At 43.8% G+C, this 6250-nt stretch overlaps 1 long non-coding RNA gene across 1 annotated transcript; it reads left to right on the top strand.

The window, feature by feature from the left end:
* Positions 1-6: 6 nt before the first annotated feature.
* Positions 7-1792, top strand: LOC125612310. The gene is made up of 2 exons (XR_007342626.1): positions 7-324; positions 1513-1792. It is a non-coding gene; the product is annotated as an uncharacterized LOC125612310 (long non-coding RNA).
* Positions 1793-6250: the final 4458 nt, after the last annotated feature.

Raw genomic sequence — 6250 nt, 5'->3', positions numbered from 1 at the left:
CAGGTCGGCTCGCAAGCCCTGGTGTGCCTGTTGGCGCAGCCGGCCGGCCTGTCGCGCGGTGCCGGAGACATCTTCTAGCGAGCTCCGGAGCCAGGCGACCGCCGAGTTGCACCGCCGCCTGGTCCAGTGGCCCTACACGCCACCGCCGCGCGCCTGACCACCGCCAAGTGAAAACCCACTGACCCACCAGCTCTTTCTGATTCAGAGGACCTTGACCTTGAGCTGAGACTCGGAATCCATTCTTCTTCATCTGGCCTCTTCAACCCTGAAAATCAAGGCTATGTCCTGACACAGTGAACTCCCTAAGCAGCTTAACTGGCTCTGGTAACTGAAGCAACTGGGATTTTCTGCTGTCTCAAAGCAGAGAAAACTTCTGTGTGTTGTCTATGTGTTTTCTCTCTTTTAAGCCCTTGGACTTGGTCATAAATCCTGAGTGTAAAGTGGAGATGGTTATGGATTTCAGGGTGGGAGGAGAAACAGTGGTGTAACACACCTAGATTTCAGTATGTGTGGATGAAATATTGCCACATTCAGAAACACTTCATATGTTTGTGTGTGTGTGTGTGTGTGTGTATTGGGGATTGAACCCAAGGCCTGGTGCATCCAAGGCAAGCACTCTGCCAAGTGAGCTATATCCCCAGCCCTTCATATGCAATCCTGAATAGCTTGTTTTCCAGCTTGCTAGATAAACTTACATATATTTTAACTACTTTACAGCCTAAGAGTTCAAACTGTGAACAAGTTAATTCCAATGAGATTATTTCATCCACATATAATATATTTTTCTCCAAGATGTCCAGTTATCTGATGATCTTACATTTTGTGCTGTCAACACAACTTTATAAATTGTGAACAGCTCCTAACGTAGGTAAGTGGAAGAGGATGAAAATGGGAATCAGTGATCTCTTGAAGGCGGGACTTAATCAGAATATATCTATTTAATGTAAAAAATGACCTTGTGCATAGGATGTATTTTCCTAGGGGAACCTCAGAGTCAGCATGATGATCACTACTTGCTTCTATGTCTTTTCTGTAGGATGTGTGTACATGAGTGAATGAGAATTTCACCCTTGACCAACAATGTGGTGAATCAAATCTGGCTGCTGGATGAACTGATGTATTATGGGAATTAAAAATAAGAGGCTGGGCACAATAGAGCACACCTGTAATCCCAGTGGCTTGGGAGGCTGAGACAGGAGGATGGTGAGTTCAAAGTCACCCTCAGCAACAGCGAGGTGCTAAGTAACTCACTGAGGCCCTGTTTCTAATAAAATACAAAAAGGTCTGGGGATGTGTCTCAGTGGTTAAGTGCCCCTGGGTTCAATCCCCAGTACCAAAAAAAAAAAAAAAAAAGAGGAAGCAAATAAATAAACAAATATTTTAGGGTTTTGCTAAATTGCTGAAGTTGGCCTCCAACTTTCAATCTTCCTGCCTCAGCCTCCCAAGTAGTTCAGATTATAAGCCTGTGCTACTATGACTGGCTGTTTGCCATGTTTCTTTGGTCTCTTTCAGTACATGACAACTGAAAGACCCTCCGACTCCCTGCTCAAGGAAAAGCACACGAGACACTGGCTGCAAAAGCAAGAGGCGATTTATTGCTACACAGGCGCCTGCGGGTGCTCAGCGAAACCTCAGCCGGAGCTTCGGTGAACTGGCACACCGGGCTTTGGGGTACAGATCTTTTATAGGGTACAGTGGTCAGTTTCCCTCCTAGCACAGTAACAGGTATCTCATTGGCTCTTTTGAATCCAGCATATAGGTCACTTAAAGGGTAAACTTGTTTTTCACTATAGGTTCCTGGAAAAACCACATAAAGGAAAAACTACATAAAAACCATTTGTTATTCATTGTATGGTTTTTCATTGTATGATCCCGTTTGCCCAACCGTGCCGGCTCCTTTCCCAACCATCCTGTCCTTTCTTAATCGGTTACACTTAACTGATTTTCTGAAAAATACATCTGACGTCTGTGCAGGTGCGGAAGCAAGCCCTGGTGATTTGTTACTGGGCCTAAAGTTATTGGGCTGGGGTCTCTCAAACAAACTAGAAAAATTTTACAACCATTAGTAATTTAAAATGTATGTGAAATCTGGGGCTGGGGTTGTGGCTCAGTGATAGAGTGCTTACCTAGCACGTGTGGAGCCCTGGGTTTGAGCCTCAGCACCACATAGAAATAAATAAAAAAGGTATTGTGTCCAACTACAACTAAAAAATAAATATTAAAAAATAAATAAATAAAATGTATGTGAAATCCAAATATTCATAAGTCTTACTTTGTTGAAGAGGGGTACTGGGATTGAACACAGGGGTATTTACCACTGAGCTAATATCCGCAGACATTTTTATTTTGTATTTGGAGTCAGGGTCTCACCTGAGATGCTGAGGCTTGCCTCAAACATTTGACCATCCTGCTTCAGGTCACTGGGATTACAGTGTCTCATCATGGGCCCAAAACAATGGAGCCAACTGATCTTGGATTGAAATTTAGGGAGGCTCTCAGCAGAGTAGTGAGACTCTGTCTCAAAATAAAAAATAAAATGGGCTGGGGATGTTACTCAGCAGTGAAGTGCTCCTGGGTTCAATCCCTAGTACCAAAAAAAAAAAAAAAACAAAAAAAAAACAAACAAGCGAGGTATATTTATATTAGCATTAACACTGAATGCTATAGGAGTATATGTACCTGGTTTTAGGCACTTTGCAATTCAAATCTGACTAGATGTTCACTGCAACAAACTGTTTCCTCATCCTCAGAAAATCCACCACTTGCTCTTGGCTTCCTGGCTGTCTTGAACTGAGCAAGCAGCTCTCTTCTGCCCTGGTATTCTGCTTCATGAGTCAGAACTGTGGAGTTGGCCAACCACAGACTGAACCTCTGAAACCAGCAATCAAAATTTAAAAATAAATAAATAAATAAAGGCCTGACTTTAGACTTAAAACATGAATCTCATTGAAAAACATAAATATGGCACCAGAGAATGAAGTATCAATGCTTTTTTTTTGAAGTTCTAAGTTTACCAATTAGCTTAACAAATGACAAGCACTTTAAATAATTAATGACTTTAGCATAAAAACTTTATGAAAATATACAGAAAATACATGTCTAGAATTAAAAAAACAAAGCATATTTTAGTTTTACTTTTTGTTTTTTAAAGTAAATGTGCTGAGCACAGTGGTGCACACCTGTGACCCCAGCTACTTGGAAAGCTGAGACAGGAGAATTGGGATTTCCAGGTCAACCCGCATAATTTAGGGAGACCCAGCTCAAAAAATAACAATGTGAATGATGCAAACACTAGAAGTACAGGGTGTTCAAACTTGTTATACTAGAATTTGAGCCTAAGAGGTGCTCTTTCCTGAGCTACATCCCTGCCTTTTTAAAAAAACTTATTTTTAGATGTTGATGGACCTTTATTTTATTTATATGCGGTGCTGAGAATCCAACCCAGTGACTCACACATGCTAAGCAAGTGCCCCAGTCCCCTCTCTCCCCCACCCTCGCTTTTTTAATGTTAATTTGATACTAGTCATTGACCCCATGGGTGCTCTTAACCACTGAGCAACATCCCTAGCCCTTTTTATTTTGAGACAGGTCTTTGCTTAGAGCCTCACTAAATTGCTGAGGCTGGCCTTAAATTTATAATCCTCCTACTTCAGCCTCCTGAGCTGCTGGGATTACAAGTGTGCAACAGGCCCCAGTCTTTTTTTATTTTGAGTTAGGGTCTTGCTAAATTGCCCAGTCTGGCTTCAAATTTGTGATCTTCATGCCTTTGCCTGATGAGTGGCTGGGATTAGAGGTGAGCATCACTGAGCTCAGTTTGTTCAAAGCATTTTGTTTTAAATATATATTTTAGTTGTAGATGGACAGAATACTTTTATTTTATTTGTTTATTTTTATGTGGTGCTGGGGATTGAACCCAGTGCCTCATGCAGGCAATTGTTCTACCACTGAGCCACAACCCCGGCTCTGTTCAAACCAACAGTTTTAATATTTTCCCATGTGTGTATAGTGTGTGTGTGTGTGTGTGTGTGTGTGACCTTGCGCAAGCTAGGCAAGCACTCTGCCATTGAGTTCTACCCATGGTCCACTTTCTACCTCTTGTTTGAACATGTGTTTCTTCTTTTTAAATTAGGATCTAATGCTGGGCACCGTGGTGCAGGCCTGTAATCCCAGCAACTCAGGAGGCTGAGGCGGGAGGGTCACAAGCTCAAAGCCAGCCTTAGCAACTTAGCAAGGCCCTAAGCAATTCAGCAAGACCCTGGACCCTGTCTCAAAAAAATAAAAAGGTCCAGGGATGTGGCTTAGTAGTTAAGTACCACCCCTGAGTTCAATCCCTGGTACAAAAAAAAAAAAAAGGTGGGGGGGAGAGATTCATATATCACTATTTTTGGAGGACATAATTCTGTGGCTTTTAGTATAGTCACAAGGCTATGCAATCATCACCTATTTCCAAAACTTCTTCAGCATCCCCAAGAGAGAACCCATTAGTCACTCCCCAACCTCCAGCAAGTCAGCAATTGTTCTGTTTGGGGTGAGGGACAGTATTACATGGCAGAGAGCACCGCGTTTCATTAATCCATTCATCTTTTTTTTTAATATCTATTTTTTAGTTGTAGTAGTTGGACACAATACCTTTATTTATTTATTTATTTATTCATATGTGGTGCTGAGGATCGAACCCAGGGCCTCACACGAGCTAGGCGAGCGCTCTACCGCTCTACCACTGAGCACTGAGCCCCAGCCCCAGCCCCTCATTCATCATTTGATGGGCATATGAATCACTTCATATTTGTGTCACTGTATTCAAAACCTTTGTGGCTAAATCCGTGCCATGTCGGGATAATCCAACCGAATGAAACTACGATGGAACGACTAAGTCGGAGGGACAGACAGGAGTCGATCCACGGTGGGAACGCCCAGCAACCTGCGTCCTGTCCGGCACCGAGGGACCCAGCGAGAGCTCCGCCGCTCTCTCTGCTCTTTCCCCTGGTCAGCACCGACAGCTGGCCGCGGTCTCCCCCAGGTTCCCACCTTGGAGACCTGCGGCTGGCGCTCCGGGCGGCAGGGGGCGCGCGAACCTGGCGGCCTCCCGAGCTCGGCAGGACCCAGCGGCACAGCGCAGCCAGGGGACCGTGGGCCCTTTGACGGTACAGAGCCAGCTCTAAAGGAGTGCTGTCTCCCCTTCCGTCATTTCTACAGTTGGGGACAATGTTCCTCCCCCGAGTAGGACACAGCGACAAGGCAGCATCTTGGAAGCAGAGAGCAGCTCTCATCTGACACACGTCCAGAAACTGAGCTTGGACATCCCAGCGACCAGACCTGTGAGAAACAAATTTCTGTCATTTATAAATTGTTCAGTCTGTGTTACTGTTAGAGCAGCATAGACAGGCTGAGACAAAGTAAGCATGATATTTCCACCACAGGAGGAAGCTAGGATTAATCGGAATCAAAATAAAAAAATAAACAAACGAAATGAAATAAAATATTTAAATGAGTAAAAAAAAAGATGAACCACCAATAGAAAAATGGAGGGGCCAGCAGTCCTCTATCCTTGGTCTGGTAGTTGCTGAAACCTCGCTCCAGTGCCGATCCAATAATGAAGACACGGTTTGAGAAAATGGAAAAAGAGAGTTTATTGCTTTGCTAGCAAAGGAGAAACACAGGGGATTCCTGTCTCAGAGGCTGTTGTGATTCTGCCCATCAGCAGGAACAGGGGGGCTTTTAAAGAGGTGACTCAAAGGCTACATTCCACGTGTTCTCTGTCTGGAGGTGTGATTCACTTGTTAATTTGGGAGGTAGTCATTTCTGAGGTCTTCTGGTGCCATCCCCAAAGTCTGGGTTACTTCGTTCCTATGGTGGGTGTGTGCTCAGGGACAGATAACTCTGCCTAGGATGGGGAAGAAAGGTGACCCTGTTTCTCCAGAGATTAGAGAGGGGGAGAGATTAGGGGAAGAGGAAGAGAAAGAAACATGTCCATTTAAAAAATAAGTTGCAAGGGGCCTGGAGTTGTGGCTCAGTGGTAGTGTGCTTGCCTAGCATTCATGAGGCACTGGATTCAATTCTCAGCACCACATACAAATAAATAAAATAAAGGCTCATCAACAACTAAAAAATATTTTTTACATATTTATTTTTTATTTGTACCCAATACATTTATTTTGTTTATTTATTTTTATGTGGTGCTGAGAATCGAACCCAGGGCCTAGCACATGGTAGGCGATCGCTGTACAGCTGAGCCACAACCCCAGCCAAC

The sequence above is a fragment of the Marmota marmota genome, unplaced genomic scaffold (assembly GCF_001458135.2).
Source record: "Marmota marmota marmota unplaced genomic scaffold, marMar, whole genome shotgun sequence".
Classification (NCBI taxonomy): domain Eukaryota; kingdom Metazoa; phylum Chordata; class Mammalia; order Rodentia; family Sciuridae; genus Marmota; species Marmota marmota.
The sequence above is the reverse complement of the archived record's forward strand: the minus strand, read 5'-3'. Positions and strand labels throughout refer to the sequence as shown.